The sequence below is a fragment of the Lynx rufus genome, unplaced genomic scaffold (genome assembly GCF_022079265.1).
Source record: "Lynx rufus isolate CCGP_SWC_20201006 ecotype Redwood Valley unplaced genomic scaffold, mLynRuf1.p SCAF_2, whole genome shotgun sequence".
Classification (NCBI taxonomy): Eukaryota; Metazoa; Chordata; class Mammalia; order Carnivora; family Felidae; genus Lynx; species Lynx rufus.
This window is the reverse complement of record NW_025814834.1, coordinates 39,651,757-39,674,508: the sequence shown is the minus strand read 5'-3', so window position 1 is coordinate 39,674,508 and position 22,752 is coordinate 39,651,757. Positions and strand designations below refer to the sequence as shown.

Here is a 22,752-nt window from a genome sequence, read left to right as displayed (position 1 = left end):
CAGAAGAATGCTTTTGCTATTAAAATGGAGAGGGAACCAGGTTCTTACCCGGAGGGGAATGAAGTTCCAGGTGGGACAGTAGGCACCACTTTACTTGGTGGGTCAGTCAGCTAACCACCCTTAGCTAAGGGAACCACCCTTTAGCTATTTCTTAAGCTGTGTGTCCTGGGCATATCTTCTCAACCTACCACCGAACCCATCAAATTCCCTGAGTATTTGAAGGAGGAAGTGGTTAATCACCTCCAAAGGAGCAGAGAAATCAAATAGCATACCAGTTGGAAGTGAGCACTGAGTTTAGTACCTAAGGTCATTGGTGACCACTTGGATGACCTGATAGGGATGGAAGCCCAATTTCAATAGATGAGCAGATAAAGTGGGTTGAGTCAATGTATAAAAGGAGTCTTTTTGAAAACCTTACCTATAAAAGGGAGGAAAACAAAAGCAGTGTGCATAAATGGATGTTAGCTTAAGACACAGTAAGAGATACATGCCTTTCTTCTGACTCTGTCCATCCTTGTTGGCATTTCTATTGTGTGGGTTGATTCATACTGTAAAGCCATGGGATTTCTGTCGATGCTTCATAGAATGTAGTTATTAAATAACACTGTGATTATACATTCAAATATTGATATATATAATCATACATATCAATCAGTCAAATGATATTCAGTCATACTGTCACCTCTTCTACTAATGAATAAACCATTTTGCAGAATAACTGTAGCCAATTACTGACAGTTTGAAAGAAGTGCCGACCTATGACAGGTTAGGACTGGATGCGGGAAACAAGAAAAGAAAAGAAAGCAGAAGCCCGAACCTGAATTTCTCAGTTTCCTTCCTATCTGTCCTCGACCAGCCAGTCATGCATCTTTGGCAGAGCCTGCCTCCCCAGCCCCAAACTGGTGAGATTCTAGAATCACTTAACCGTGGTTAGTCCACAAGGCAGTTCATCTATCTCTGATAAACAAGAGCCTCTCAGAACTTCACTGTTGCAGTCATTTTGTGTTAGCGGTTGCCGCCCGCCTCCTCCTCCACACCGTTCCCAGTACGGGGTTAATTTAGAACGGACTGATTACCAGTCACCAAACTTATTCTTTAACAATGTTGAATATCGGTTTAAATGGTGCACAAATGCAGTAAATATTTAAAACGTGCTTTGCTTCCAGTATGAATGTGCAGAGCTACAGAGTATAAAATTCAAACCAAATGAAGTATAAATAGGAGTGTCAGAGCTTCATTTCTAAACATAGCTGAAAGTTCAGTTGGGTTAGATGCAGATTAGTGATTTTGTGTTTGTTTATTTCTACCAAACAGGGTGGGTCTATTTTGAAATGAAGCCCAATAATTTAAAAGACACATTTGTATCACTTTCATGGTGTGCAGTTTGCCTCACACATGATCAGTCTAACTGCTTCAAAAAAGTGCCAGGCAGGGGTATGACAGCATCATCTTGGCTGATGTCACTACTGAAATATTTTGGTTATCTCGGAATGGCTCCAGCTACAACACTGTTATTCTACATTTGAAGTTGTTATACAAAAACAGAAAAAAGTGACTACTTCTGAATCATTTGCAAAATTACATTTAAAAACTCTAGAATTATAAAATCATGTATGTGCTATAATTTGGTCTAATTCCTTGAACATTACAGAGACAAGGTAAGTATTATTTGCTTAATTTGCTTTTATTATAATGTTTTATTTTTTACTGTTATTGTGGAGTTTTTAAAACACAAAAGCGGAGAAATAGTAAAATGAGCACCCATATAACCATCATCCACTTTAGCAATTCATATATGAGTAGTCGTGAATCACCTATATACTCCCACTGGATTATTTTAAAGCAAATCTTAGACATCTTATTGCATCCATAAATATGTCAGTGTATATCTCTTGGGGTGCCTGGGTGGCTCAGTTGGTTAAGCATCCAACTCTTGATTTCGGCTCAGGTCGTGATCTCATGGTTTTTTGAGTTTGAGCCCCATACATAGGAAGTAGGCTCTGAGCTGTCCCTGTAGCTGGGGATTCTTCCTCTCTCTCTCTCTCTCTCTCTCTCTCTCTCTCTCTGCCCTTCCCCTATTCACACACACACACACACACACACACACACACTCTCTCTCTCTCTCTTTCAAAATAAAAAAACGTTAAAAATTTTTTTTAAATAAAAGATACAGACTCTTCTTTTAAGCACAATACTATTATCATGCATTAAAAAATAATTCCTTACTATTAAAAATCTCCTGATTATTTCATACTTGTTTTTATAACTGGATTCTTCAAATTAGGAAAGAAATAGGCTTCCATATTGAAATACTGTATGTATTTTTAATGTTTATTTAGCTATAAATTCTAGACAAGAAGACTTGAAATGCTCCAAACGCATTTCAAAACACATTCGTTGGTAGATACTAATTAGGAACATAATTGAAAAGAGATTATTTTCTAAGTGATCATTATAGTTTCCAACTTGATCTTCATTTCAGTAGCAGAGATAACACCTGGCCTGAGACAGGCACTGGAGCCCTCTGACCCACTTTAATGTCACACACACAGATTTCCTTTTAGGCTTTCTGACCTTGACTTTCAAGCTTTGGTCAAAGTCCTAATGGACATAATTACATATTGGATCTAGTACTTAATTAATAGGAGCCAATCTCTACAATTTAGTCTCTGAACTAAATTGAACAAACTCCCCAGGGCTTTAACAGAGCAAAATAAGTTGGAAATTTACATGGTTCTCTTGGTAACTGATTTCCATTTCCTACTCCCCCTTTTTAAACTATATAGCTGTAAAAGCAAAATTAGAACATAAAAGATGATACAGATAATTCATAACATTTCTCTTTGATGATATACCAAAGGTGCAAATATCTTCCAAGTGTGATTCCCCTATAATAAAAGTTTTTTGAAAGAAAACAAAGTATCTCTGCCGAAGAGTTTGGTTATTTTGCAATCAGTATCAACTGAAAGGGTGAGCATACATTCCATTTACATTTGCAACATTGCTAATAAATCAGGCATCCTAACATAAAAGTCTAACTGAAAAATAGGAAGAGGCTCATATTAGAACCATACTCAAAAGCAGCCACTCTATTTCGTGCAAATTCTTGAGAGTTCAAGTAAAGAGTAATAGTCACACAGGGATACACACAATTCATCATAAACATATTTATAATGTTGTGGACTCTCCACCCTTAGAGGATAGAAGGCTTTCTTTAGAACTCATATTCTGGGTCTCTCAGGACATAGCTCCCACACAAGTTAGAACTGGAGAACACGTGGCTTTAGTATGCCCAATGTAGAAGCCTCTGTTTACTTGGGCCTTGAGAGAGCTAGGGAAGTGTGAATGGATGGGATTTGGTCTTGGACTTGAATAAGACTGGCAGTGCCATTCTAGTAATTCAGCTACTGCTATCTTTACAGCATCAGAAAAATAAATTGGCAAAAACAATTTGGCCCTTAGTTTATTACCACAGGATTTGAGACTTTAGCAAGTACATTTTCTTCTCTCTCTTTCTGTTTCACACATGCAACACACACACACACACACACACACACACACACACACACACACACAAGTGATAGGTTAGTGGTTTAAGATCAAGGGGCTTTCAACTTGGACTGTGGGTTTGAACTTTAGCAGATGTCCCCAGCTGGGCAAGTTATAGAGCTTCTCTGCAGCTATTTTCTTATCAGTAAAATGGGTATAATGAGAGTACATATGGTTGTTTTCAGGATTAAATTAGAAAATGTAGGTAAAACACTTAGGTAAGTTCTGACACCCAGTAAATATTCAATAGCTGTTCATTAGTAGTGGTAGTAACAGTATTAGGATAGAGGAATTAAAAAATGCTGATAACCTTCCCCAAATGCCACCAGTATTAATATAGTTTACAAATTACTTCCATGTGTTTCTTTCTCCAAACATAGCATCTCATTATGTGTCCTTTATTATGCTATACCTGGCAGTCCACTCATTCAGAACAGAGTCATTCAAGGCACTATGTTGGGACTTGAGTGGACTTTTTTGTTAATGACAACTCCCATGGCCCTTTGTCTTGAGTTAAGTCTGGTTAGGGACAAAACACAGTTAAAGACACACAGAGAAAGGGGGGAGCAATGGGGAGAAGGGAGAGAGTCATTTTAAAATTGATTAGAACTATTAAGGAAAGGAATAGTATGTAATGAGAGAATCATGGTAAGTTAGTACAGGGAAGAGGGTTCTTGAGATAGAGAAGCTTTCTTTGAGAATGTGAAATCTAAAGGATGAGAGAGTTTCAAGTAATCCAGATTATCCTTTTTAGCTGTAGAACATTCTACTTTATAAATACATTGTGAAAATTACTTTTTTTTTTAAAGAAAAACAAATTTCCAATCAGATGCCATTAATGCTGGACAACCAACAGTGATACTCTGTTGTAAGCAGTATTTTTTGACATTCTACTGTCGTACATCCTAACAACCTTTTGTTAGGTAATTGATGATAATGGTGATAGGGACCATACTGTTGCTTCGGTTATACGTTATTAGATGTCAAGGACATTGCAAAGCATTTTGCCTATATTATCTCATTACCTGTATTAGTTCATTTAATCTTAAAAAGCAACTCTGGAGCACTTTGGGTTGAATATGGCAGATGGAACATAACATTATCTTTTCCTCCTCAACTAAAAGTCACACACAAAAAAAGAAATAACAAAGATACAGGTGTAAAGACAGAGAAGGAAATGGGCAAGAGTAATAAACAGTTTGAAAGGTAGAAAGGAAATAGTGAACTATTTCCTTAGACAATTTAGCCCTTGGGGATGGGAATGGTAGGACGAAGGATGCCTGTTGGCTCTCGCATGCCAGAAACACTTGAATTGCAAGCACTGGGCCCTTATGAAAAAGGAAGTGAATGGTAAGCCTGGAAACCAGAGGGTGTTTGAAAATCTATGTAAGGAGCAGACTCTCTGATCTCCCAGATTATGAGTGTGCATATTTAAGAGAGTTAAATACTTCCTTATTGAAAGTCAATAGCAGATGCCTCAAATTGATGAAATGGCAGGATAAGCATATTATTGTAAAATATGGAGGTAAATCCCTAGAAAAAAAACTCAGATAATGGAGGGCTTTGTTCTGGGAGGTAGAATACACTGCTGTTTGTATTCTACATTAATTTTTTTTTAATTTTTTAAAATGCTTTTTATTTATTTTGAGACAGAGAGAGACAGAGGGTGAGCAGGGGAGGGGCGGAGAGAGGGAGACACAGAATCCGAAGCAGGCTCCAGGCTCCGAGCTGTCAGCACAAAGCCTGATGCGGCGCTCGAACCCACAGACTGTGAGATCGTGCCCTGAGCCGAAGTCTGACATTTAACTGACTGAGCCACCCAGGTGCCCCTACATTAATTTTTTTTTTAATTGTGGTTAAATATAGGTAACAAAATGTATCATTTTAGCCATTTTTAAGGTCTAATACTCAAAGAGTACATGAAGCTGAGTCCATTAAACAATTCCACTCTTTTCTTGCATCTAGAAATTAGGTTTTCTTAGCATCTAAGGTAAAATAAAATGGCATGGATTTAATCATTATATTTGTTTTTGTTGTGGTAAAATATACATAGAATTTGCCATTTTAACCATTCTTAAGTACATCGCGTTAAGGACATTCACAGTGTTGTGCAGCCAGCTTCACAATCCGTTTCCAAAATTGTTTCATCATCCCAGGTAAACACTGTACCCATTAAACATGAACTCCCTCTTCTCTTCCTCACCCCATCCCCCCACCCCAGTAGGTGCTGACCTCTGTTCTAGTACTTTCTGTGTCTATGAATTGCATCTGTTCTAGGCGTCTCATATCAGTGGAATCATAAAACATTTGGTTTTGTGTCTGACCTACTTCACTTAGCATAATGTTTTCATGATTCATTCATATTGTAGCATGTATTTCTTCCTATTTGAAATTTAAAGCTAATGTTAATTTATTACTTTAAAAAATAGTAAAACAAACAAAACCCTGCAAAATACTGCTCAATTTTTAGGTATTGAAAATGAAGCTGAATGATCAGGTTTAAGAAGGGCCTTTCACGGCCACAGCTAGCAAGTTAATGGAGTTGGGGTTCCAGTTTGATTCTATCTCTTCGATGCTTATCAAATCAGCAAGATTTCTTTATCCATGATTACTTCACACATGGATTATTGCTATAACAGCTTCCTAATACATTAGTTTTCTATTTCTGCTGTGACATGTTACTTCCAACTTGGCAGCTTAGGACAATACAAATTTATTGTTTTACAGTTTGTAGGTCAGAGGTCTGACATGGGTCTCGCTGGGCCACATTCCTTCTGGAGAGACCCATTTCCCTGCCTTTTCCAGCTTCTAGAGGCCACCCATATTCCTCAGCTTGTGACTTTCTTTCTCTAGCAACATTGGCATCACTCTGACCATGCTTGCACAGTCACATGGCCCTCTGACTTACCTGTCTCCATCTACTTGTGTGATTAAATTGAGCCTGCCTGGTTAATTTGGGATCATCTCCCCATCTCAAGGTCAGCTAATTAGCAATCTAATTCTATCACCAATCTCTACTTTACTTTGCTATGAAAACTAACATATTCACAGGTTGCAGAGATTAGAACATGGATATCATTTGCAGGGGTGGGGGGAGGCATACTCTGCCTATCAAACGAATCATACTTGCTACTTCCTTCTTACCTGTGATCGTGGCACTTGCTGGCTTAAAATTCTTCAGCAGCTCTTAATGCCTTCGGGGTAGCATTCAGACTCTTCTGTATGGTACACAAAAACCCTGCTTACTGGCCCTGTCTCATCTCTTCCAACACCCCATGTCAAAAACACACATCAACACCACGGGTTTCAGTTCCCCGGTTGAGAACCACACTATTACTCATTTCATTCTTCTGCTTGCATTTCTCTGTCCTCTGTTTCATTACTTGGCTGTTTCCTACTAATCCTTAGGTCAGACCTTGGATGTCACTTCCTTTCTGAAGGCATTTTTGCTTTTGTTGCCACGGCAACCCATACCTATCTCCAATATAGCACTTTCCATGCTATACTGAAATTGCCTCCTTCGTTATCTCCTTGACTGGACTGTAAGCTTCTGAAGGGCAAGAATTCTATTTTGTTTGCCCTCATTTCCCAGCTACTTGGCAGAGTGGCTTGCAACATAAAAGGAGCACAGACTTTTGCTTGAAGATATTTCCAACCCTTAATTAACACTTACCTCTTTTTTCCAAGTCTCCAAGGGAGACTTGCAGAGGATAGAGATTCATCTAAGGACTGGAGTGAGTGTTTAATCCCCTAAGTGAATTTCACTTTAAATCTGCTGGGATATGTTTGCCTGCACCTGACCAATTCTTCATTGATGAGCAAGTTCATAGCTCACTTTTCCATGACTAATCAAAATTGTTAACATACACTTGATTCTGCTTAATTTTTAATATAACTGTACTGGTATAAATAAATACTTGAACAACTACATCAAATCACCATAAAGAGGGGAAAGCTTTTCAACTAAATGTATAACCAGATTGGCTAATTAACTTTCTAATTTAAGAGACTGTGGAATAAACATCTCCCTTGGAATTGATTCAAGCTAGTCAAGCTGAAAGATAAAGCAGAAAAGAACAAATGTTCACATTATAAGTATCTTGAAACGTTTTTATTCTATGCTTTATTCCATTTAAAATTTCCATTGACCTGCCACATTTATAGACTGAAAAGCCACCAGTTTAAGGTTCTACAGATTTTTTTTTTAAATTACCAACTTTTGCAGAGAAACTAATATAGATAACCTCACAAAAATAAGAGGCAAGGTAATGTAAGGGCTAAGAGCATAGCCTCCGGAGCCACACTGTTTGCACTGGAGTCCTGGGTCTGCCACATGCTCTGTAACCACCTTGATTTCTTCATCTGTGAAATGGCATAATCATATTTACCTTGCAGGGCTATATAGGGTAAAAAGAAGTTATCATATTTAATTAATCAACACATTTTAAACTATACATCTTCATGTATTTAGGGTGGGAAGAAAGACACTGAAAACTAATTCCCTAGAGAAAGCAACTGTCCCTGTAATTGGAATGAAACCTGAGTGTGAGGAAATCCTTGGAAGCTGTAGGTGAGATCATCTATAAGGAAACAAGCCAAGCATAGTGGGTTCTTAATTACTGGGCACTGCCAGAATCATTCCTCAAAAAACAGTAGGGAATATCTAGAACTGCCCTACAGATGTGAAATGGTAACAAGAGGTGGTGTACGGGATTCTGTGAAAAATGCAAAAGTGACTTATTCTAGTAAAAACGTAATTTGAGCTGTACTTAGAAATAGTGCAGGGAAAATCTGGAAATCCCTACAAGCTACTCTTGTTTTGACAATTCATTTATTGTCTTCCCTAATGTTTAGAATTTAGTTGCATTCCTGCTGTCAAACTTAGTAAATGAAGATAAGCAATATTTGTTAAGCTAAACCAAATTATCTTGATTTTAAAAGATGTATTTGATTGGTTTCATAAATGTCAGGTGTGAAATGGGTCTCATTATTAATTGTCTTGGAATCTCTAGGCAAGATTTGAAATATGCTCTCTTGTGATGACATTTTAAATGAACTTTAAAAATGAGTTTATTAAGTTTAACCAGTTGAACAAATGAACCTGCTTTAAAAAATATTTGCATGGTAACTTACTGCTAATTCAGTTCCATGTTGATAATTTTCCTTAAAGCGTAACCATCGCCAAATCCTCTTCAAATTTGCAATATTCATGTGGATTATTTATGTTGCTCTTTTTATTCCTTTGGACTGGGAGTGAAGATTTGGAAAGTTGATTTTTTGCTGTGCTTTCAGAGTTCTAAAGGATCCAAAACGGCTGCCTCTTGGCATCTAGGCCCCCAAGCTTGGTACAAACTTACCAAACCTACTGTTTTCCTTCATCTTAGGATTTTCTGAGTGAACAAGACTGGCTAGGAGCAAGATTAAGAAGATGGGAATTTGTCTAGTTTTCCTTTTGTCCTTTTGTACCACATTACCCTTGGGAAACCAGATGATCATGTTTCCTCTCTCTTAAAACTTCCTCTTCAGAGAAGATAGGAAAAAAATACACCCTCACGGCAGTATAAACAATAAAATAGTGGTAACTTCCTTCAGGGTCAAAGTCCCTTTGGTTTCAAGACCCAGGAATAAGGTTCTAAATGTGGAATCCCAGGGATCGGTGAGCACAATAGACTAGGTCTGGGACAAGAAGTCTTCCTGGTACCATGTGCGCAAATGTGTGATGTGCCTGGTACCCTGGTTTCAGCTGCGATCTTCTTCCTTTCATTCATTCTTCCTAGTGGTTCTTCCTATTTCTCCTAGGCTAGGTCTCATTTCTATTTTCGAAAGCACTTGCCATGGCAAATCAGAAGCTTTAAGCCTCTCCCTTATTGTCTTTCTTCCTGTCTAATACTAAAGGCCTTTTGTTTGTATTGCAATGAACTGAAACTGAAGGATCTAACTTGGCTAATGATAGCATCCTCTAGGGAAATGATATAAAAACTGACTTTTCTACTGGGGGAGGGGTGTTGTTTCAACTGTTTCATTTCTCCAATCTAGTTTCGTTTGTGCAGGTCACCTGAAACTCATTTTATTGGATAAGCCTACCAACTTAAAATGGTCTCACCTGACAGGGACATCAGTCAAATCTTGCTCACCGGGGTGGGATTGGTTCCTTTTTCCCTTTGTGTACCCTCCTCAAAGTGATGGGCTCTGTGGAAGAGGATGGTCGTGTCAGTTACATGAGTGTTGCTCATTAGAAATGGCTACAAGGATAGCTATGCTCCTACAATGAGCACTTCCCTGCAGATTCTCACAGTCTATCTTAATTTTGGGAATGGAGAGTCTTTTTTTTTTTTAATGTTTATTTATTTTTGAGAGAGAGAGAGGGAGAGAGAGAGAGAGAGAGAGGGGCAGAGTGAAAGGGAGAGAGAATCCTAAGCAGGCTCTGCACTGACAGAGCCTGCTGGTGCAGGACTGGTGCAGGACTCGAACCTACGAACCGTGAGATCATGACCTGAGCCAATATCAAGAGTTGGTTGCTTAACAGACTGAGCCACCCAGGTGCCTCAGGAATGGCGAGTCTTTAGATGAGATGTCAGAGGCATAATTTCTCAGGGGATCAGGAAAAGACTGCCCCACAGATTCCACTTCCCATCCTGACCCTGGGTTTGACATGTTAGATGTCACAGAGTGCCTTAGGTCTTAAGGAACAAAAAGGGGCGTGCCCTTTACATTTCTCTGGCTTCGGATCTGGAGCAGGGGCCTCTATCTCCAAGCTGAAAAACATAGTCTCCAAACGTGAGTAGACAGTTGTTAATTTTGAGGCCTAGGTTTAGAACATAGTCCTGATTACTTCTTTTTCATTCGTGAACACGTTTCTGGTACTTTGTACCGCCTACCTGAGGGCTGTACATTTGTATAATTTAGTCTTCCAGGTTCTCTTTCCTCAAGGCATAACCCTGTCTGAACCAAACTTGTTTGGACATGTGAAAATTGAGAGTTTAAACTGAACATGAATATAAGTAGTTTTCTTTATCTTTGGTTATTACTAAACTTAATTCATGGAGAGAACAATTGTTTGAAAGGTCTGATGTCTTACAACTGGTGATGTTCTTTACACATTTAATTACAAGTTCTTAACTTTGTTGTTGATAGTCACTGTTTTCCCCTTTACTAGAGGGAAACCAAGTTTATGTCACAAACTTCCTTTAGTCACAACTAAAGATGGAGGTATGATGTGTGGTTCTTATTTTCTCTCTTTATTGCAGCTCTTTTTTCTTTTTTTCACTTATTTTGAGAGACAGGATTAGTCAGGGAGAGGCAGAGGAGAGAGGGAGAGGGAGAGGGAGAGAGAGAGAGAGAGAGAGAGAGAGAGAGAGAGAGAGAATCGCAAGTAGGCTCCAAGCTGCCAGGTTGAGCCCGATGCGGGGATCAAACTACAAACCATGAGACCATGAGCCGAGCCCAAGTCAGGAGTCAGAAGCTTAACTGATGGAGCCACCCAGGCGCCTTATAGCTAGCTGGTTCTTTTCTAATCCTCTGAGGGGCAAAAAGTGCCACCGGATTTATTATACCATGCCTCACAAAGGTAGGTTGGTCATGCTTAAAATTTTAGAAGAAATGAAATTGTGCTTGCAGCAGTGTGAATAAGCAAAACAAATGAGAGGTAAACCATTTACACGTAATTCGTAATTCGGTACTCTGTCTTCCTTCCCAGGCTTTTGCAAATCATCTACACGGTTTTTATAGTTCAGGTGAGCTTCTTAATGAATCAAATGAGGTAGATAGAAAAAAGTAACCTTTTTAGAAAGTTCTGATTCTAAAATATTAGAAATCTCTTACCCTGACACATTCCTTGTATATAAAATGGACAGAAATAAAACCTACATTATAGTGATATTTTTGTAGCACTCTCCATTGTTTCACTCAGCGGGTGATTTTGGAGTAGGCCTTCAACTCATTTGCTGAGATTCCTTTTCCCAGTAGGAAAAGTAATATACTAGTTTGCAGCTCATTTACTGAAGGTAGTAATTTTACTCTAAGCCCTGCCCTACTCAGAGTGGGTATACTTGATCATATATGAATGTTTGGGTAAGTGTATAGAAGTGGGAGTAGCCATGGTCTATTTTCAAGTAGGTTTATCCTACAGTTTTATGCAGGTATATTTATAATATGTAACAATTAGTAATGGAACCAATTAGAATGGAAGTCTTTGATAACAGGCTGCCCTGTAGGTTTCCTGCTTAGCCAGGTCTTAACCCTTTCATTCCTGAAATGTGGGAGGTCTGGAGAGTCCTGGGAGAAAGGGCTGGTACAGGTACAGGCCATGGGGGAACTGGACTCAGAGCTGTGGCTGTTGAACAACTTGTATGGAGGTATCTGAATACATGATGAATCAGTTCAGCTGCACTTGTGTGAACCAGCTGAACAGTAGCCTTATATAACTAGAAAGCAGCGTGGGTACCCTAAAATATAAGGAATGTAAGTACTGTATTTTATTGATATTTAGAAGAAAGACATTACATATATTGTAAAAGTGCTCATAGTAATGTGGTCAATAAAATAATTATGAGTCTTAAAACATAAGGGTAATTGGGAAGCTTTTAGTGTTCTCGACCGAAAAGATGTACTATACTGCTTTTATGAAATCTAAGGACTTTACTTCTGATTATATGAGATCTAAGGACTTCAGAATAAATTTAGACCAATTTTCTTAACCATGAATCTGAGGAAAATGGTCATTTTCTCCCAGCTAGTAACTATGGTAAGACTTGAAGCAAGGACTCAGACTTAATCTCTCCCCTACATCTCAGGACTTCTCCTGTCTGTGAAACTGGCACTAGTGGGGTCAATGGATTGGCTTTCCCCAAACAAGAAAAAAGAGATTAAGAAACTTAGTACCTTGGAAGTCAGTAGGTGTTTAGTAAGCACCCAAAAGATCTTCTTTGCAGAGATACAAAACAAAAACAAAACCTTGCTTCACAGAGGTAAATATGCAGAATAGCAAGACATGTACCCATACTAACTGGGTTTCAATTCCAATTCTCCTGTCTGTGATCTTAAGCAAGTCACTTAGCTTCCTGTGCCTCAGTTTCCTGGGGTGGGATAATAATAACTACCTCAGTGTTATGAGCATGAAATATATATGTAAAGCACTTAGTAACTGATCCATCGTAAGACTTGCTATTACTATTGATCACGGTTTTATGCACTCTGCTAGACATCAATAAAGCACCCCCAGAACTCATTCTATTAAACAGATCTGACTAGATGCAGAAACAGGCACACCAGACAGAATACAGATAAGCCTCACCATGAAGATTAAGTAACTGTAGGAAGCAGAGTAATAAAGCAAAGAGAAGGTGTCCAGAGCCACCTTTCAGGAAAATATGGGTTATGAATTGCTTAAGAAAAGGGGAGGAGACAATTCAGGTGGCAGGTATGCTGTGAGCAAAGGAATGGGAGCAAGAATGAGCACGAGGTAGGCAGGAGTCCGTGGAATTGCTTGGCTGGATCAGGAGTTTTTGCCGTTGGGTGTTAAGAAATAATCAGTGAATTAGGTAGTAGGAAGTGGTGGAAAAGCTTGGAAAGTTGCCAAAGTCTCAATAATTACTGTAAGTGTTGGACATGCTCTCTGAACTCAACTTTTTCTTTGAGGTTTGAAAGGCCTCCAGGAAGTGCGCTTGAGAATAAATTGTGGGGTGGAGAGTGAACTATGCAAAAGGTCTTGCGCTTAGCGCTAAATACGAGTTCCCTTTTGCCCTAAGAGACCGAAAGGTTATTTTAACAAAGGGGAGGAGTTAAGTTAGTGTAGATGTTTAACTCACGTACAGATAAACATCTTAATTTATCGATCTGAAACCTTTTGGCTAAAGCGTTTGCGCTTACAGTTTCCATTACTCATCCGCCTCCCCAGGGCTGCAGCAACCGACATGCAAAACCGGGATAAAAAGCGAGTGGTAAAGGGCGCTCCACGCATGCGTTAGAAGCCGCCCCAACTCCCCCGCAGCGTCCTTTCTTGGAACAAAACTACCGCGGAGCCACGGGGCTCCGCAGTTTGCGTAGACTCGAATTTCCTACTGCTCGCTCTGCCCGTGTGGAATCCCGAGAGTGGTGCAGTTCCCCTCCGCAAGTTGCGTTGTCCGAAGTGAATGGCTGGGTGGTGCGTGTACGCCCAGAGCGTAGCACCCATAGGCGGACGGGGTGCGGCTGCGCAGGGACCTGAGTGGGCCTTGTACGCCGGTAGCGTAGGGTGGTGTCTGACGCGCGGGCCTCCGCGACGCAGTTAGCGCAGTTGGCTTTGGTGAATACACGATTTGGTGCAGCCGGGGTTTGGTACCGAGCGGAGAGGAGATGCACACGGCACTCGAGTGTGAGGTAACTATAAAACCCCGATTTGTTTACATTCCCTCCCCCAGAACCGGCCCCATGCGCGGCGGAGACTGCGAGTCCCGGGACGGCGGGGGGGTAGAAAGGGAGACAAGAACCGGGGAGTCCGGGCTGGGTCCCTCGGGGATCCGGGCGCTGCAGTCGGCGGCGGCGGCGGCGACGAGCTGGAGCAGAGCGCGCGGTGGGCTGCGCGTGGGGCGCCGCGGCTCCTCGTGTGCGCTCTGGACTGCCGCGGGGTTGGCGGCCGGGCAGCCTTCGTTCCGCGTGCGGGGCCCCGCGCCCGACCCAGCCTCCTGTTGAGGCCGGGGATTCGCGCGAGGAGTGGGGGAGTGACCGCTGGGCGGGCGGGCGGCGGTTGGGGGGCTGCGCGCGGGCGGCCCGGGGGCCGAGGATGGCGTTGCCAGAGGAGGCGGGGACCCTAAGGCCGGAGGGTGGGAGGATCCGCAGTCAGGCCTTAGGGGGACTTGCGGCGGCGACGAATGCCTCGATTTTTCCTGTCCCGTCCTCCCCTCCGGTGGGGTCGGGCGAGGAGCCCCCGGGATGGAGCCTGGGCGCCGCTGTTAGCTGGAGGCTAACGGACGGTGGCGCCTCTGCTCCTGCCGCGGGAGGCCTCGTGGAGGCTTTCCTCCCCCACCAACCGAAAAGCCGAGGCGGGACGCGGGGGAGTTAACATCGAAGCCGGCTGGGGTCCCCGGAGCTGAGGCCTTAGGGTGGGGCTGAGGCTGAGTCGGTGGGGGGAGGCCGGGTGGGCCCGAAGGCGGCGTGGCGGCCCGGGCTTTGTTCCCGAAAGCCCTGCGGCGAGAGCGAAGTGGTCCCGGCTGGGGAAGTGGTAGCAGAACCGCCGCGGCCCCCGCCTGGCTTAGGGGGTCTGCTCGGCTCGCTTTTCCCTTGGGATCGCCGAGCGCCCCAGCTAAGACGGGGCCCTGCGTGGGCGCGGGCGATGATGTGGAAAGTCTTCCCGTGGCTTGTGTAAAGCCCGGTTCACGTGGGAGCCTGTCCACATGGGCTGTCTTTTAGGAGTTGGGCGCGAGGAAGAAGTAATCAGCCACAGCAGCAGCCCTCCTCCGAAGGGTCGTTCGCTCAAGTCCCTGTAAAAGAGTGACATAAAGCACGTAGTTTTTTTTAAAAGCACGTTATATATACTGGTGGGGCGGTTTTTGTTTTGGTTTTGTTTTACTTTAATGTCTTTTACACTGTTGAGTGCTCTGGTTTTACCTTGAAATTGAGTCGTTCTCCATAGAGCAAAACTAGCATGTGACAGGTTTACATAATTAAGAACAAATAATATACTGGAAAAGATGGAAATTTAGAATGTAGTTAATTGTAATGCACTGAAAATCTTAAGACTTTATGTACTTTTTTTTTTTTTAAGGGACCTTCCTACAGATTTTGAGTATGAGTCACTTGTTCTAGATTTTGGGGGGTCCATACTAGACCACTCACATCCCTATACTCGCTGAATATTCCAGTAGGGAGAGAGATAAAGTGTCAGTGACAAGTGGTATGAAGGAAATAAAACGATATACTGGAGGGATTTTTTTGTTTTGTTTTTTAATTGCTCGATTAGCCTCAGAATGATGATTTTTTAAATGTGGAATATATAGGATTACAACAGAAACCAACTATATTGAAATAATCAAAATATTAAATATGATGAAGTAATCCATGCTTTAGTAGAGCATTAAATAGGAAGAATAGTTTCAGGTCTAAAGCCTAATTTTAAACTAGGACTCCGTGGTCTTTAAAGGACTTAATGTGTATGATTTTTTTTTTGGATAAACTATCAGGTACTGCATTTTACTGTGGTTTTGCCTGCATTCATAACTGAAATAACTAAATTTCAGAGATTAAGATGAGAATAGTATTTTTTTTATCCAGATTCACAAAACAATATTATACACAGACTTCTGGCGAACACCCCTGTGCAGGAGTGACTTTGGTGCTACTTTAAAATAAGAGCTTCTCTTAAGAGGTGTCAAATCAGTAACACGTGTGATGAGCTGTAATTGTTCTTCCCATTGCCAATTTATGTTCCACACTTTACAAGCCAACATGTTTCTTCCCCTTTTTGAGCACCTGATTTTGAAGTACTTTTAGGAGGCTTCAAATTTGGTGTGCAAGTACTACTCTAGGGGTTTTTTTTTAATTTTTTTAATGTTTTATTTATTTTTGAGACAGAGACAGAGCATGGGCAGGGGAGGGGCAGAGAGAGAGGGAGACAAAGGATCCGAAGCAGGCTCCAGGCTCTGAGCTGTCAGCACAGAACCTGACACGGGGCTCGAACTCACCACGAAATCATGACCCGAGCTGAAGTCGGACGCTTAACCTGCTGAGCCACCCAGGCGCCCCAAGGGTGTTCTGGTTTTTTTTTTTTAACTGATTTGTGGAGAATAGGATATAGGTGTTAGAGCAAGGGAAATTATTATAAATTATTATTAAAGAGAATTTACTTTGCTATTCACTTCCCTCAAGCTTTAGCCAGTATTGGAAAGAATTTAAGGCTTTGGAGTGAGACTTAACGGTTCAAAACTATGACCCATTATTAACTAGTTTGGTTACTTGGAGCAAGCTGCTTTATCATAATCTTTTATCTATGAACTTGTGCTAAAAAAAACCTACCTCATGGGTTTACTGTGACCTTTATAAATGACATTATGAAACAAAGAGCTGCAGAAAAACTTAGTTCGTTTTAACTTCTTTTCTACATACAAATGTTTCAGTTTTGCGTTAGTTGAAGGACTGCTTTACATCTTTAACTCTGATAACTTGGTTACCCCCAGAATGAGATTTAATGGTCTCTACTGGGCCTTTGCCAAGGATAGTTATCCTATTGTTGTTACTTCTATGTAATAATCCATAGTTTTTTTTTTTTTTTTCTGCCTCTCAACATTTTTTTTTTAGCTTACAGTTACATGTGTACATCTTGTTTTCCCTGTCTAAATTTCTGACTTGGGCACATATTCCATAACTTTCTGTCACATAATGCTCATGGCACGTTATTCAGTGAATGCAAAGTTTGCTTATCAACCTCTTTAATCAAGTTTAAAATTTTAATTGAATGTAACAAAATTTAAACTTAGTATTAGCCCAAGGAAATACTTTGGATAAAAATGTCATTCCTGGTCTCTGTAGTGCCTACTTCAATGGAAATGCCATGGGTTTTGCTTTTATCAAAAGGACATCAACACTAGTGCATTTTTTTTTTTTGTCACTAGTGCATTTTAAACTGATACAAGAGAAATTACCCAGTAGAAACTGGAAAGAAGTATAGGTATTCAAAACAGAAAGCTATCCTTTTTCCTTTATAACAAATTTTATAACCCTATAAAGTCATCTCTCATTACACTATAATTCTCATTAAAAATGTACTAACTTGAGCTTGGCGTTGACGTTAGAAGAATGCCCAGGCTGTCCCAACAGCTTGATGCTGCCGCCTAGTGTTTGATTTCCCTTGAAGTTTTCTTGAGCTTAGCTTCATCTTCCGAAATAAGATCTATTTAATTTAGAATTAGATTCCTTAGTGCTAGATTATATGCAGACTACCATGGGATTTCCTCCACCTGGTTAGTGTTGCTAATAAGATGGGCACGGTCATTTTGAATTGGTTAACTTGATTGCTTTTAGCTGCTAGTTTTACAAGAATGCAGCAAGTTTTGGGTGGAGGTAAAACTGTATAATGCCAAGTTTCCCTGCAAGAATAAATGTGGGGTTTTTAAAAAACAGGAGAAAGGTGTATGTTATAGGTGTATTTTTGAAGTTAGCTTTGTATATGAATAACAGCAATTTTATTCGTCTAATCTGGGTTTATGGTGTGAAAAGAGTAATAGAAAATTTTGTTTTCTGGCTTAATTTAGTCCCATTTAGCTTTGTACTGCCTTGACTGTACTGAAAATAAAATTTGAGAATATTAAACATATGGTGAGTGTTTTTTTTAAATTCAGGTTTATTTTGATCTATGATTTAGAATGATTTCTGAAAAATCTCAAGGATCTGTAATAACCACAACATTTCCTGTAGTCCTATAAGGTTTCAAATTAGACCAGTTACCAGTATTCTCAACTACTTTTTTCTTTTTCATTAATTTCTGTTTATAAGTTCTTTGAGTTGACCATGCAGTGATTGAGTTTTTTCCAAAGTAAGCAAATGTTTCTCAATAAAAAAGTTACTACACTCAGAATATTCAAAAATGTACTGTTAGGTATGAAGGCAATTTACAACTTAAATTGTGAGGTGTTAAATAACAATAGCATTGAAATTATTTCCAACTGTTTAAGAAACCATACTTAATGTTTAGACATGTTAAAACAATTTATTCTATCAAATAGTGGTGTCAAATTTTATTTTTCTATTAAAATGGTTTTTTTGGTTGATAATACAGGGACTGGATATTTACTAGATTTTTAATATTTGATTTTTTTCATGTTAAAAGATGTTATTGGGGCACCTGGGTGGTTCCATCTGTTGAGCGGCCAACTTTGGCTCAGGTCATGATCTTGGTGGTCTGTGAGTTCAAGCCCCGCGTCGGGTTCTGTGCTGACAGCTCGGAGCCTGGAGCCTGCTTCAGATTCTGTGTCTCCCTATTTCTGCCCCTCCTGTGCTCATGCTCTGTCTCCCTCTCTCAAAAATAAGTAAACATTAAAAAAAAATTAAAAAGATGTTATTAAAATGGGGTGGTGGTGGTGGTGGTGGGTGGCAGTGGTTACAGGTTATTAGTATAGGGATAAAACCTAACATATTCAAGTATTTAAATTATTTTAACTAAGAGTTAGTGGTAGATGATTTTATAATTAGCTAATTTTATGATTGTATTTTATAATTATTCATTATATTGTAGATCTTTTACTGCTGAAAGGGAGATAGGAGGTAATACTTGTCCTTGCATTCACATTTCTAACAGCCGTGTTTACACTTAATAATATGTACCCTACTTTTGGGGACCATCCATTCCATTCAAAAAAGAGGTTTTGGGGGATTAGAAAAGTGAATCAGAATGTTGTAGGAAGTATCTTTATCTTACTAATGTAGTAAGATTATGTCATGGGACCAGAAATAATAAGAATTACTATGAACTACATATCGAAGAGTTATTTTTAATCCTGTAGTGATTAAGACTTGTCCGCCATTGATCACTTCAGTTTCTAGATTTATTTTCATTCATACAGAAATTAGGAAACCTAAATGGTCTTCAGTTGTAGTAATCATGAGGATGTATGTCCCGCTGTCCCATTACTTTAATGTCTGTAAATAAAAAATAGTTTCAGTGCCATCACACCCATAAGCTTTTTTCTGATTTTTTCACTTTACATATTCTGTGAATTTTTGAGTTTTAAACTAGTGGTTTCCCCTACAGCTGTCTGCTGAATTTGTAATTTAAAAAAAATGTATAGATTAAGTCAAGTGTCAACAAGCTATGGCCCACGCATCAAATTAGCCTGCTTTTGTAAATTAAAGATTATTGGAAAACAGCCTCTTCATTCACTTACGTATTGTGTATGGCTGCTTTTGTGTCAAAATGGCAGAATCGTGTACTTAAGAGTCTGCACTGCCTGCAATACCTAAAATGTTAATTATTTGAATAGCTTTTTTAAGTCTGCCAGCCCCTGGATCCAGTTCTTAATGTTGTGTAATTATTTGATGTGTTGCTGTTATTTAAAATAGTTAAATTTTCCTAGAACCTATGTGACCTAAAAACTAGTAGGAAGCCAATCGAATAGAAATTTGTAGGTAATGATGTGAGTTCTCATGTGTTTTTCACCTAAATAGTACAAATGCTTTTTGTTTCTTGTCCTTGCCATGTTTCCTCTATATGAGGATTAGCGCCTTTCTCATGCTTGGCATTGGAATATGAAGCCTTTGGCCGTCAACCTTGGGTTACCACCTAATTCTGTCAACCGTTTCTTAGGTAGCATCTCTCGCAGTTTACCTTCTCTAATTTAAAATTTAAAAGGTGATCGTGTCTTCCTTGTATCTCCTTCAGAACAGAAAATGTGCCATACTGATTTTTGTGCCTTAACTCCTTTTTCTCCTCTCCCCTCCTGCCTCTGATAAAGTAACTTTATTTATTGTATACTTATAGGCCTGTGAACAAACGTTTTGGTATAATAACTCTGAAGATGAATCAGTACTTTATTCTGATTATATGCAAAGAAGTATACTTTGTGCTATGTGGTGTTTTTTTTTTTTTTTTTTAATTTTATTTTGAGAGAGGGAGTGTGTGCTCACGTGCGTGTGCTGAGGAGTGGCAGAGAGAGAGAGAGAATCTTAAGCAGACTCTATGTCCAGTAGGGAGTCCCATGCAGGGCTGGATCCCATGACCCTGGGAACATGACCTGAGCCGAAATCAAGAGACAGGCACTCAACCAGTTGAGCCACGCAGGCACACCTGTGCTATGTTGTAGAGGAACAGAACCTTTTGATGGAGGCAGCTGTGGAGAGATTGATTTTATATGCCTTATCAAGATATATAGAATAATATGAGTAGGTATTACATTATAAAACAGTGAGATCAGTAAAACAATGTTAGAAAAACAGATCTTGTGTAATTGTAATGTTTATTACATGACTGTAAAATTATATAAAAATGTAGAAAAATTAGGTAGTATAGATTCTGTATATTATAAAGTAGTGAGATCATGTATTCCATTCTAGTGTATCTTTTTTAGTGTAGAATTTCAACTGACTTCATAACTTGTTAATGTTTGGAACACACTTTTTTTTTTTTTTTAACGTTTATTTATTTTTGAGACAGAGAGAGACAGAGCATGAACGGGGGAGGGTCAGAGAGAGGGAGACACAGAATCTGAAACAGGCTCCAGGCTCTGAGCTGTCAGCACAGAGCCCGACGCGGGGCTCGAACTCACGGACCGCGAGATCATGACCTGAGCCGAAGTCGGCCGCTTAACCGACTGAGCCACCCAGGCGCCCCAAGGAACACACTTTTTAAGATGTTTGTTTTAAGTTAGGATACTCTAGTTATTTTCAAATGAAGTGCCAGTGTAAATAGAAAGTTTATTTTCAAGAAAATAATCATACCAATCTAATAAAAATGAGGAAGGAAGTCAGAAAGATCTGCTAAAATCAAATAATTGTAAGATTTTGGGAAAAAAGGTGCTCTTTAAATTCAGTGTAGGGGTACCTGTGCCACTCAATCAGTTAAGTGTCTGACTTCAACTCAGGCCGTGATCTCACGGTTTGTGGATTTGAGCCCCAAGTCGGGTTCTGTGCTGACAGCTCAGAGCCTGGAGCCTGCTTCAGATTCTGTGTCTCCCTCTCTCTCTCTGCCCCTCCCCTGCTCATGTTCTGTCTCTCAAAAATAAACCAACATTAAAAATATTTAAAAAAATAAATTCACTGTGATATGTAATTTAATTTACAAGTTATAAAGCAAACATAGCTTTTCCTAGGAAGATTTTTGCCTGAATACAAGTACTTGAAAATTTATTGAAGATAAAATATAAACTTTCTTAGTTAACAAATAAGTATATGAATATTATATGTTAGTTCACTTGATGTTTTTTCCCTAAAAAGAAACAAATTTAGGGGTCATGTTAATTTTAATTGTAGGTGTTTTTTTTTTAAAGAAGAAAATACTAAAAATAGGGAGAAAAAAACTTCTTAAATTTTAGAAACCATTGAAGAAATTGAAAAAAATTCATAAGTTTCATTGCATGTATATGAAAACATCTATATAGGAAAGGGAAAACATTGTAATCAAACTAAAAAGACACTGCACAGACTGAAGATATTTTTTTGTAGAATATATGACCAAGTCATATTATTTAAAAGCTCGTATATGTTGGTAAGAATATTGAGACACCAGGAATAATTATAAAGTATAGATAAAAATAAGGCAAAATCTTTTATTCCAAAATTAATAGTACCAAGTACTAAAGAGAATGCAATGATCATACTGCTGGTGGCAGTATAACCAAACTTAATTTCTCTAGAAACCAATTTGGAAATATGTAACAAGACCTGAAAAGTGTTAACGTTTTTTTGTAGTCTTTCCCTACATCTTGGAATTGCCCAAGCAAGTAACCAGAATTAATAGCACAAATTGAAATTATAATGATTGCGTATTGTGATTAAAACTCTACAAACAAATGCTTGTGAAACTCTTGAAACTGTAAGTAATTCATTTTCTTCCACATGTGACAAAATGTGATTTTGTTAACAAAAGCTTAAGATTTATAATTGCTGGCTTTTATTTTTAGTTGTTTTTTTTTTTCCTTTTTTCTTCTTCCCCAGTGAGTAATTGAAACTTGAGTGATTGCAATTCGGCTTATTTAAGCATATTTTTAGTTTTATTCAGTCAAAGTTTTATGTGAATATAAAGTATTAAATAGTCTGTGAGGATTTTAGGGAAAAGGATAAATAAATCAGTCCCTTGTCTTCCTTCTTTTACATTCTTCTGCGTAGAGAGACAAGGGACTTCTTTCGTTTCATTAGTTGATTATCTTGCTAATTCACTGCTATGTCTCCAATGTGTCCATTAATTCTTGTTGATTTTCAATTTAAGTCATTTGTTTAGTGAAGGGTGAGGATTTAGCACTCTTCCTCCCCTCTATGTACCTTCTCCCATTTTCTATATCCCTGTTTTTTCAGTACAATTATCCTGTAATTTTGATTTAGAACATTTATATTTTAATGACTATAAATTTTATAATACACAGCTATTACAATAAACTTATTTTTTCTTTTCTGCACAACTGTGTTTTCCTGGCATTAATAATTTCTTTCTTTTTTTTTTCCTATGTGCCTGTATGCCACAAAATCTTTCTCAGCTCTGTATCTAAATGTAGCTTTGTAAGAAAGGGAATGTGCCCTAGGATGACT

General features: G+C 39.2%; 1 protein-coding gene across 2 annotated transcripts in view; it reads left to right on the top strand.

Moving 5' to 3' along the window:
- The window catches only part of SLC39A10 (solute carrier family 39 member 10), a 144,287-nt gene that overhangs the window by 63,098 nt on the left and 58,437 nt on the right, over window positions 1-22,752 (top strand). The window contains exon 1 of one of the 2 annotated variants that reach the window (XM_047082611.1): window positions 13,849-13,905. The exons of the other annotated variant lie outside the window; for it this stretch is intronic. The gene's annotated coding sequence lies outside the window, so the exon portion shown is untranslated. Of the gene's footprint in view, window positions 1-13,848; window positions 13,906-22,752 lie in introns of those variants that run through there. 2 annotated transcript variants of the gene reach the window in all.